We start from the raw sequence: 12,324 nt of genomic DNA, 5'->3' as shown, positions 1-12,324 counted from the left end.
TAAAAAATTGTCCAAATGTCTCATAACATGGTTTTTTGGGTTGACACAACCCCCCCCCCCCCCCGAGTATGGGGATAAGGGTTTTATGTTATGCCTTGGGGGGATGTAAGGTTCTTAGAAAGAGGTCGTCTTGTGAACTTTCGAGGAGGCTCATTTGATTTGAAATGCATAATTCTAGTTCCTTTTCAAGAGTTAAGCTATATTATTAAGTTAGATCTTTAACAGTAAGTTGTGGGGGATTTTGAACTAGCCAGAAGGCACTACGCGTATACTTTTAGTGCTACAACTACAGTTGCTGTAACTAAAGACACCAAGAGTATCAAGGTGAAACTTCTAGGAAGTGTTTAGGGGGCGTTCCAATTAAATGAAAAAACTGCATGCATGCAGGTTTTCAAAAAGACATATAAGCAATATCATAGGCAACACCACGACTCTTGATATTCCCTGTATTTGTAAAATTATGAAAAACTAGTGCTTTACTGAAAATTGAGCTTTCTTGAGGTTTTTAGAGAGTTAGACTTGTATACTAAAATTCATTGATGTCATGGCAAAGGAAAGACTATTGAGAGCCTTATAAATTAGTCTTTTATTTTCTGCTGGCTACTTCTAATCCTGTTTTGATGTGTGAATTTGTGTTTTCAGTTAAGTGCTAGTTTTTTAAGAATTCTATATTGGGTAACATCACATATCAGTTTATTTGAACCAATTTTGTAGATATTTGATGCATAAACTGCAAAGAATTAATTTGTTTTCATTTTAAGTTTTCAAGAAAATAAATTAAACAATTCTGTTAAATTAAACAATTAAACAATTAAACAGTTCTGGAAAATAAATTAAACAATTTGTATAAATAAAGAAATAAATAATAATTTAAGGCTCTCTAGAACCTATTAAACAACTAAAAAGAATTTAGTTCTACATTTCTGACTCTAGAATTTGCTTATTTATATTATTAATTGCATCTTAGTTGGTATTATAGCAAATAATACATCGACAAAAAAAATATAACTAAAATATAACTCCATATTAACTAAGTTCACTGAACATGCTTAAAGAATCTAGATTTACATTCTAATACATAATGATATTTTTTCCGGGAAGTAACGTTATAAAAATAAAAAATTTAAAATGCACTTTGATTTTCGTACAGTGCAAATGACACTCTGGTCTTTAGGGGACTTTGTGGCACTAACCCTTTTCCGTGTTGCAATAATTTCTGTTTGTTTTAAGTTTGACTTGATTATCCATTATAATTCTTACTCGTCTTGTGTCTCGTTTATTTATTGACAGTAATGACTGAAGCTTCTTTTTGAGCTTCAGTCCTTTTATTAGATTTTATTATTCCTCGTCTTTGGTTTGCTTTAGCTATTTGCTTTTCTTTCAAAAGTTTAAATTGGATAGAAATTTCTATTAAATTATTTCCAGTCCCTTTTTCATTGACATTGTTTTCTTTATTGTTATAAAATTATATGTTTTATTATTGTATTTGAGAGAGGGAGACATTCATTAAAACAACAAAAACACAAAACAGAATAACAACAAGAGAAAAATAATGTATAACAAATACTACAGATTTCAATTAATAACTTTGTCCCTAGAAATCTCTATGAGGTCTGTTTCAGGGTCAATCCTCATTATAACTTTATTCTTAAATTTTAAATATGAATAAGTATACTAACCTTAAGTATTAGTATTGTTTTTTTTATTAGTATTGTTTTCTTTATTTTTATATTGTTATGACATGGTTATTGGTTATTAAAAAGAATGCTTGTGAAGCTTTATTTGAGATTGCTCCTTCAGAATCTAGATTTTGAATTACTGCTTATATTTTGAAAAAAAAAAAAAAATGTCAAAAGTTTCATTTCTAGTTGTACTATAGAAGTTTGGACTGATGGTTGGTGGGGGAAGGAAAAAATAAGAGAAAAGAAAGGACAAGATCAAAGAAAGTGAAACCGTAAGAGTAAAAAGCAAAACAGAAGAGAAAAGTGTTTTATAACCATAATAAATCCTTTGTATATTATTACTCTTGCATAGATGGTTTAAAATCTACAGGATTTGAGGCTATTTGTGGGGCCATGGGGGCCCATAGGCTGAATTTTAGGGTGCTTACCTGGTCTAATCGGGACTTCCAGTGCTGTATGGGCCTAATAGAAATCTCAAAACAAAAATATAAAAATATAAGGCAGTGTCATCCATCCAAGGGGGGCTGACACCCCTCCTGCCCCTCTTATGGGCGGCCCCTCCTGCTCTCCCCCTTATAGGCATCCATGTATGAGGCTAAATTCATTCTAGACCCTGTCAAGTTACAAAATTGAATACAGGTGAATATTGATAGACCATCTCATTAATTATGGACTTTTGGGTTATATTAGTTTTCACTTTTTTTGTTTAAATATGTGCATTTGGAGCTCATTTATTCAAAACAGTGTCGCTAAAAAATTTATTAAATAGGAGTAGGACGTCAATAATCAATGCAACCCTATTGGTCTCTAGCTAAGATCCCCTTGGTTCTAAAACTTGAATTGTCTTTTTTGGTTTTAAATTCCACATATCAATATAAAAAATTTAGTACTTTAGAATCACCACATCTGGATTTTTTTCAAACTCGTTTTATCCTTATTGAGATACTCCTGTTTCTCCTGATTCAAAATGTAAAACCTAATTGATATCCGTGTTCCCTCAGAGTTTGAACTGGGTCCATTAAGCCATTAATTTATATCCTTAGGTATCAAAATATTACTGATGGGCTCTTTTAGCAACCTTGATCCACAGATTTTTTTCATTTATTTCAACCACCCCGCCCCCCCCCATTATTCAGTGAAAGTTAAAACAATATGGCCTTAGCCACTCCAGCAATGATACATATTTTTGACAACCTGCATGTCGGCAATGTCCTTTGATTTAGTTCAAAATCTCTCCCAATATTCCCTGGAAGCTTTAGCTTGATATGTTCAGGGACGGATTCATTATTTTTTTAGGGGGGGGGGCACGCCAAATAGGTTGATCCGATAAACTTGCGTTAGGAGCAAGTTTAATTAACAAAAACTTGAGTTAATTAAGTAAATTACACTACTTTAGACAACGCTAGGGGTTCCCCCTGGATCCGCCACTGGATATCTTTAGCAGTTTATCAGGTATTGCTAATAGGCTCTTGTGACAAACTCATGGGTGCCCATAGGCTGAAATTTAGGAGGGGACTTACCTGGTCTAATCGGCACTTCCAGTACTGTATAATTGAAATCTCAAGACAAAGTATCATAAGCAGCGTGATAGTGCTGCCTAAGTAAAGAGCGATGTGGGCCCAATATATTGTTTTGTTTTGTTTTTTAGACCAGGGCACTTCTTATAGAAAGAACTGTCATAGGAACTTCAAAAAGAGCTCATAGAGGGTAAACAGTTATAGTCCTTTTTTTAAGTTATAGTGTTAGTTAGTGCTTTTTTAAGAAGTGAAAGTGATCAGAAGACACATCCCCCCCCCGCACACAAACACACGTTGCATTTTCCCGAAACGTATCTGATAGAAATTTTAAGATGGTCATTTGTCGTTGTAGAAATTTCGAAAAGGGCTCAGTCAGTTGGTAATTGAGAGGGCTAGTGCCCTCTTTAATATTCAAAAGTGATTGGAGGGCAGGCCATCCCCCCTCCCACATCCATAATTTCCCCAAACACTTCCAGTGTAAATTTCGAGATAGTTATTTTGTTTGACGTAGTTCTAAAGTCCAGAAATTATGCTTTTGAGAATGAGAGCCCCTTCACAGTCCTCAGGGCAAGGGTTGTAAGAGTAGAGTTGACCTTTTGAATTTGCGTACAGGTATAGCAATTTCCATGTTATTTGCGTGCAGGTATAGCAATTTCCATGTTATTCTACTACTTTACGTTCCTTCCAATGCTATTCTGGGCCTTTACGCGGCGCCCCTGTACCAAACAGGTTTTTCTGGTAGGTATTCTACAGGTCCTATTCTACAGGGCATCGCATCTTTGCCAAGAGATATACGCCATTTCTAGTTCAAGGTATATACAGGTCTTTTTTAGTGATAAACCAAAACCAGCGCGTCTTGTTTCGCTGTTATTCAATTATTTTTTGTATATATTCAGGCTTCAAATCTTGAGTCAGGGACTTGGTATCCTTAATATACTGATTTTCATGTGCATTGGACCACTTTAATAGTTTTTAACGTTGGTCTGTAGCCCTATCGATCTCAATATGACCAAATATTGACCCAAATAACTTGTTAACGCGCTAGACACCGTAATCAACTTGTAAACAAGTTAACAAGCATTGAATATATATTCGAAAAATCTATTCCTTCAAAATACTACAGAATGTTCTACCTTCTTATACGTTTAAGCACGATGGCGTTGGAGCCATTCTTTTTTTTCTGAAACATACTAAAACCACGGCAATAGTTACCAAAACTGCCATGATTGCTACCAACAATACTACTATAAATATACCAAAAAAAGTTAGCTTTACATCCCAAGACTTTGTCGAATTACAATTTGAACACTTGTTTTCTTTTAAATGTGTTTTTCCATTGCCATCTTGATGTATTGACACAGACGTGTCTGGCTCATTAACACTATCATCAAAAAGTACTCCCGAAATATCTTTGGACCATGAACTAGAATTCTTTTTTATTTCAGGAGTTAAAGTTTTGGTTCCGTTTTGAAAAAGATCTTGTTTTTGTCTGCTCAGTAAAAATAGTTCAATTTCTAAACAATCGGGCCCCTTCACACAAAATTTCACATTTTTTGTTTGAGAAATTTGATCCAAATAATGATTTTGGTTGAGTAAAATGAGAAAATAGACATTTTTTTTAAGCTTAGTAAGAATTCGATATATGTTTAGGCCTAGTGATGACGAATTACTTTTCATAAAAATTGATTCAAACAGTCCATGTGTTAACGTCTTTTGTTCTTTCTGCATTAAATTGATCAAAAACTGGGCAACCATTTTTTTATCTTCTTCTGTAAAAGAATTTGCTAAAAATTGTTTAATGCAACAAGCTAGTTTCTCAATATTTATCACATATTTGTCAAACTGAAGGATCTCCATAAGACGAACAACAAAGGATAAATACTTTTCCAGATTGTGTTCTTCTAATTTGTAAAATGCGACGTGGAAAGCAATGTCAAATGTTTCTTATTTTCTTCCCACACTGAAATCTTTTTCGTCTTCCTGAAGCACATTCATTTTTGAACACTTCCCACAACGGATATTGCTCTCCATTGTACGAACTCTTTCAGTAATATGCTCTTGATTGAGCATATTTACAAAATTTGCTTTTTTTCTGATTTCCTTTAGAATCAAATCTAGCTGTCGGCTAAGAATCGAGAATGGAATCCTTGTGGCTGTGTAGTCCTTTATCAAAGACTTCAAAATACCTTGAATTGTAATTATTTCCAGTTTCATTGATTCCTTTGCCTTTGCTTGGTCATCCGGAGATAAAGATTTCTCATCGACCGATGAAAGTGAGGGTAGAATCAATCGCAAGCAGCACTCAAGGTCATCTGAGGAATATTCAAACTCAAATTTTAGTAGCTTCATAGTTTTCTCAAGATGACATAAAAATATATCAGGACGATCTGTTGAAAAGGTAAATAATGCAATTCTGTTTAATTTCTGCAATATTTCGCCGTCTCTTGGAGACGGCGAAATACTATCAGACGGCAAAGTGTGTGTCAGTGGCAGTTCGGAATCATTGCAATAAGCAGGGAGTATTTGTGGCAGCGTGGTAGTACTTCCCACACTAGATTGCTCGCTAAAAATCTTGGTCTCATTTGCCCCATTTTCAGTTTTTTTCACTCTCATTTTTCTTGTTTTCTCAGTCATCGTAGAACTGTTTACATTTGGAATAATAGTTGAGGAAATCTTCACCTGAATTTTCATTTCTTCAATAATCTGCACACTAGTAGGCTCATGCAAATTTTGCCCTAATGCAAAGGCTGCCCCAACTGTCTCATTTGCCCCGTTTTCAGCTTCTTTCGCCCTCATTTTCTTTGTTTCCTCTTTCATTGTAGACGTGTTCTCTACCACATTTTGTATATCTTCCTCATTAAAAGCTGTTAATCGGTCGACCTTAATCCTAAGATTACTTAAAGCTGGTTTCAATTTGTCCAGGATTTTTTGATTCAGCTTCTTGTGGGAGAGCAGCTGTACAAAAGACCCAGAGTGTTCCAGAGCGTTTAATGCTGCCAACAGGTCCATTGTTAGTTTTTGACGCTGTGCTTCAACATCTCCTTTGGTTTGATCAATAGTTAAAACTTCCTTAGAAGCTTTAAAGCCTAAGTACTTTTCAAGGTTTGTAATTTTCCAGGAAATCAAAGTAAAGTATTCAATTCTCTTTTTAATTAATTTTTCAAATGAAATTTCAACCAGATCATTAGCCAAATCATCAATAGGGTTTTTATTCTTCATTCCTTTCTCTGTCCTCGTCTGTACAGTACCCCATTGGTATGGGACCTCATCGTAGCCCATTCCTGCATTAAAATCCATTAATGGTCCAGGTAGTAACGATTCATCTATCCTTGACCCGTTGGTAATAGGTCTTGTCTCTACAGAAACTACTGATCCAAGGATTACACTTAAGAACAATGCTAAAGATAATTTCATATTACTAATATGCTAGTCAAAAATAGACTGATAGGTCTTCCTAGACAACGCTTGTTTTTATGCTATGATAACGTCATTGAAACAGATTAGAATAGGATTTTTATGTGACGTCATTTACAGATGTAACATGAATGCAGCTTTTTACATTAGTGGATGACGTCATTAAGATGTATATAAACAGTCACCAAAGCAACAGTCTGTCGTGCTCAGATGTCAAGAAACAATTACCTATCCGAGGGCCTGATTTTAGAAATGAAACTATAAACCGTGTGTTTTAATATGGACTCTAGTCCTAGTGAAATAATTTCTGATTTTTTTTCAGAATATTAATGGTGCCTGGGACTCTTGAGAACATGTTATTTAAGCATGGACATTGTATGTTTAGGCGAACTCTTACTTAATCTGTATAATTCTCCGATGCTAGAAGTCTCGTCTGACCATTTGTTTTTTATTATGAATGCTAAAAATACCACTAGCCGTCCATCTGGTGGCTTATTAGTTGCTAAATGGATGTCTCTAAATTTGGTTATGACGTAATTTACAAATTAACTTACGTAACTAATTTCTATATTCGTATATTTTTCTTCTAGCAAAAAATACAAAGTTGCAGATTTTTGCAGATATGAGCTTGAAACTTATGTAATAGGGTTTTCTGATACGCTGAATCTGACAGTGTGATTTTCATTAAAATTCTTTCACTTGTAGGGGATGTTTCCCCCCTCTTTAAAAAATCGGGTAAATTTTCTCAGGCTTGTAGCCTTTGATGAGTAATACTAAACTTAATAAAATCTATGAATTTACAATCAGCATTATAAACCCATTCTTTTGATACATTTATTGACATCAAAATTCCGTTTTTAAAACTTTCGATCACTATTGAGCCGTATCACTTGTTTTTTTTTATTGTTTTTTTTTATTAGTATATGTTATTACGTATTTGAGGGGGTTCTCCCCTTAGTCAATACCTCGCTCTTTACGTTAAAAGTTAAAAACAAATTTAATTCACAAACCCTTGAATCACAAAGGCCGTTTAGTTAGAATAGATAGCTCTTTTGAAAGCACTAAAAAAACTGTAGCGTAAAGAGCGAGGTATTGACTTGGGGGAGAAACCCCTCATATACGTTATAATTTTTGTTCGTTTTAAGTTCTAATGTTGCTTCTTATTTTCAGTTGAAAAACTGAACTTGTTTTTTTTAATATAATTTCTGATCGTTTTTTAAATAATGCTTGGAAATCCGGCGCCCCCTTCATAGAAATATCCCCTACGCCAAAGAAAATACCTCAACGGAAAGATTCTCCCGAGTAGCCCCCTCCTCCAGCCCCATTCTCCAGAAAAAAATCTTTCCTGAAAATGTCTGTATACTTCCCAATAACCAATAAATAATGCTGGCAAGTCCGGTGCCCCCTTCATGGCAAATTCCCTTCCCCATGAAAAGTTCCTTCATGGACAGATTCTCCAACATAACCCCCGAGCCCCCCCCCGCACAACCAGAAAAAAACCCTCCTGAAAAAGTCTGTATACTTCCCAAAAACCAATACTATGTGTTAACATTGGGTAAAGTTAATAACTTTTATCCCTCCCGCCGGGGACTTCGGGGGATTAGGTCATCCTAAGAGACATATTTTAGGTCATCCTAAGAGAAAATTTTTGAGCAACCCAGATGAATTTTGACAAGCCACTCTAAAATTCTAGAAAAGAAAATGAACTCGCTGCTTTTTAAATTTACTGCTAATTCAACAAAAGTGAATCAGCTCTGGATTCTGTAAGATTTACCTGTAGGATGCCTGTCTAAGGCTCATAAATGGTTTGATCCAGATTATATGTTCAAATAAAAAAAAAAAAAAAATTTAGAAAAAGGTTAAATCAGATTTTATTTGCCATACAAAACTACACATGAAGGAAAACCAAAAATTACAATAATGTTCGACTTATAAATTAATGGCACCCTGTCACGGTTTTATATATGTTTTTTTTTACAATAGAGGTGAAAAATAATGGGTTAGATCTCAGCATTATTTATTAGAAATTAATAAGGAGTATTTCCTAGTTGCTTCATGTCGGCTTCCCCCTTCGTCTTTCCCCTATCCTTTTCGGGTAGAAAAATTAAAAATAACTTTAAGAGTAGGATAAGTTTGCTTTACAGTTTCGAAAACCTTATGTAAGCTGTAAAAAGGCGACACTTGCGAAAACCATATCTACTTCTTTTAAGGCTTAGTAGTGAGTAGAAACGGAGGTACCAGCGCGATTGCTCACCCCTCCTGCCATCTACATGTTAGTTTAATCGTGGTTTATGGTCTTCTCACTGAGAATGAAAAAATAGAATTTTTCTCACTTGAAAAAACAGGAATTTTCTCACTTTTATGGCTGTTTCTTGGACGGTTATGTGTGTTGGTCAATTTATTTGTTGTTTTTTATGGATGTCAAAAGTAATTTATGTCTTTTTTATGGTTTTTGTCAGTGAAAATGGAAAAACAGGAAGTGATCCAAAAATTTAAAAAACACACAAAGACGACAGACACAAAGAGACGAATCACACACAGAGAGGACAAACACACAGAAACGACACATAGAGACGACACATGCACAGAGACGATACACACACACACAGAGTCAACACACACACACAGAGACGAGACACACACAAAGAAATGACAAACACACATAGAGACGACACACACAAAGAGACGTCACACACACACAGATACGAAACACACATAGGGACGACACACACACATAGAGACAACACACACACACAGTGACAACATCCACACAGACATGAAAGACACACACAGAGACGACACACTCAAAGTGACGACACATACACAGAGACGACAAAAAAACAGAGACGACACACATAGAGAGACGACAGACACACAGGGACGACAAACTCAAAGTGATGACTTACACATAGAGACAACACACACACACAGACGAGAAACACACAGAGACGACACACATAGAGAGACGACACGCACACAGAGACAACAAACACACAGAGAAAACACACACACAGATACACAAAACACACAAAGAGACGACACACGCACAGAGAGGACAAACACACAGAAACAACACACGTACACAGAGACGACCCACACATAGAGACAACACAGACACAGAGATGACAGACACACAGATACGAAACATCCAAAGAGACGATACATGCACAGAGACGACACACAGATACAATACACACACATATACTAAACACACAAAGAGACGACACACGCACAGAGAGGACAAACACACAGAAACGACAAACACACAGACACACACACTGAAATGACAAACAAACATAGAGAAGACACAAACAAAGAGACGTCACACACACAGAGATAAGAAACACACATAGAGACGACACACACACACATAGAGACAAAACACACACACAGAGACAACATCCACACAGAGACGACACACACACACAGAGACGACACACACACACAGAGACGACACACTCAAAGTGACGACTTACACACAGAGACGATACACGCACAAAGACGACACACACACACAGAGACGACAAACACACAGAGACAATACACAGACAGATACGAAACACACAAAGAGACGACACACGTACAGAGAGGACAAACACACAGAAACGACACACACACAGAGACGACACACACACAAAGAGACAACACAGACACAGAGATGACAGACACACACAGATACGAAACACCCACAGAAAACGACACATGCACAGAGACAACACACACAGAGTCCACTCACACACAGAAAAAACAAACACACAAAGAGGACAGACACAAAGAGACGAATCACACACAGAGAGGACAAACACACAGAAACGACACATAGAGACGACACATGTACAAAGACGATACACACACACAGAGTCAACACACAGAGAGACGAAACACACACACAGAGACGACAAACACTCATAGTGACGACACACACACAGAGACGACACACACACATAGAGACAACACACACACACACAGACAACATCCACACACAGACGACACACACACACACAGAGATAGACGACACAGACACAGAGACAACACACTCAAAGAGACGACTTACATACAGAGACGACAAACACACAGAGACGACACACATAGAGAGACGACACACACACAGAGACGAAAAACACACAGAGACAATACACACACAGATACGAATCACACAAAGAGACGACACACGTACAGAGAGAACAAACACACAGAGACGACACAAACATAGAGAAAACACAGACACAGAGATGACAGACACTCAGAGTGTGTGTGTGTGTGTGTGTGTGTGTGCGTGTGTGTGTGTGTGTGTGCGTGTGTGTATGTGTGCGTGTGTGTGCGTGTGTGTGTGTGTGTGTGTGTGTGTGTGTGTGTGTGTGTGTGTGCGTGTGTGAGTGAGTGTGAGTGTGTGTGTGTGTGTGTGTCTGTGTGTGTGTGTGTGTGTGTGTGTGTGTGTGTGTGTGTGTGTGTGTGTGTGTGTGTGTGTGTGTGTGTGTGTGTGTGTGTGTGTGTGTGTGTGTGTGTGTGTGTGTGTGTGTGTGTGTGTGTGTGTGTGTGTGTGTGTGTGTGTGTGTGTGTGTGTGTGTGTGTGTGTGTGTGTGTGTGTGTGTGTGTGTGTGTGTGTGTGTGTGTGTGTGTGTGTGTTTGTGTGTCACCTCTGTGTATGTGTCGTCTCTGTGTGTGTTTCGTCTCTGAGTGTCTGTCATCTCTGTGTCTGTGTTGTCTCTTTGTTTGTGTCGTATCTGTGTGTGTTTCGTCTCTGAGTGTCTGTCATCTCTGTGTCTGTGTTGTCTCTATGTTTGTGTCGTCTCTGTGTGTGTTTCGTCTCTGAGTGTCTGTCATCTCTGTGTCTGTGTTGTCTCTATGTTTGTGTCGTCTCTGTGTGTGTGTGTCGTTTCTGTGTGTTTGTTCTCTCTGTGCGTGTGTCGTCTCTTTGTGTGTTTCGTATCTGTGTGTGTATTGTCTCTGTGTGTTTTTCGTCTCTGTGTGTGTGTCGTCTCTCTATGTGTGTCGTCTCTGTGTGTTTGTCGTCTCTGTATGTAAGTCGTCTCTTTGAGTGTGTTGTCTCTGTGTCTGTGTCGTCTCTGTGTGTTTGTGTGTGTGTGTGTCGTCTCTGTGTGGATGTTGTCTCTGTGTGTGTGTGTGTGTGTGTCTCTATGTGTGTGTGTCGTCTCTTTGTGTGTGTCGTCTCTATGTGTGTTTGTCATTTCTGTGTGTGTGTCTTGTCTCTCTGTGTGTTGACTCTGTGTGTGTGTGTATCGTCTTTGTACATGTGTCGTCTCTATGTGTCGTTTCTGTGTGTTTGTCCTCTCTGTGTGTGATTCGTCTCTTTCTGTCTGTCCTCTTTGTGTGTTTGTTTTTTCTGTGTGTGAGTGGACTCTGTGTGTGTTGTCTCTGTGCATGTGTCGTTTTCTGAGGGTGTTTCGTATCTGTGTGATGTCTCTCATCTCTGTGTCTGTGTTGTCTCTTTGTGTGTGTGTCGTCTCTGTGTGTGTGTCGTTTATGTGTGTTTGTCCTCTCTGTACGTGTGTCGTCTCTTTGTGTGTTTCGTATCTGTCTGTGTATTGTCTCTGTGTGTTTGTCGTCTCTGTGTGTGTGTGTCGTCTTTGTGAGTTTATCGTCTCTGTGTGTAAGTCGTCACTTTGAGTGTGTTGTCTTTGTGTGTGTGTGTCGTCTCTGTGTGTGTGTGTGTCGTCTCTGTGTGGATGTTGTCTCTGTGTGTGTGTGTG

Source organism: Artemia sp. Qi Xiang Cuo, chromosome 1 (genome assembly GCF_049724085.1).
Source record: "Artemia sp. Qi Xiang Cuo chromosome 1, ASM4972408v1, whole genome shotgun sequence".
Taxonomy (NCBI): domain Eukaryota; kingdom Metazoa; phylum Arthropoda; class Branchiopoda; order Anostraca; family Artemiidae; genus Artemia; species Artemia sp. Qi Xiang Cuo.
This window is presented reverse-complemented; position numbering follows the sequence as displayed.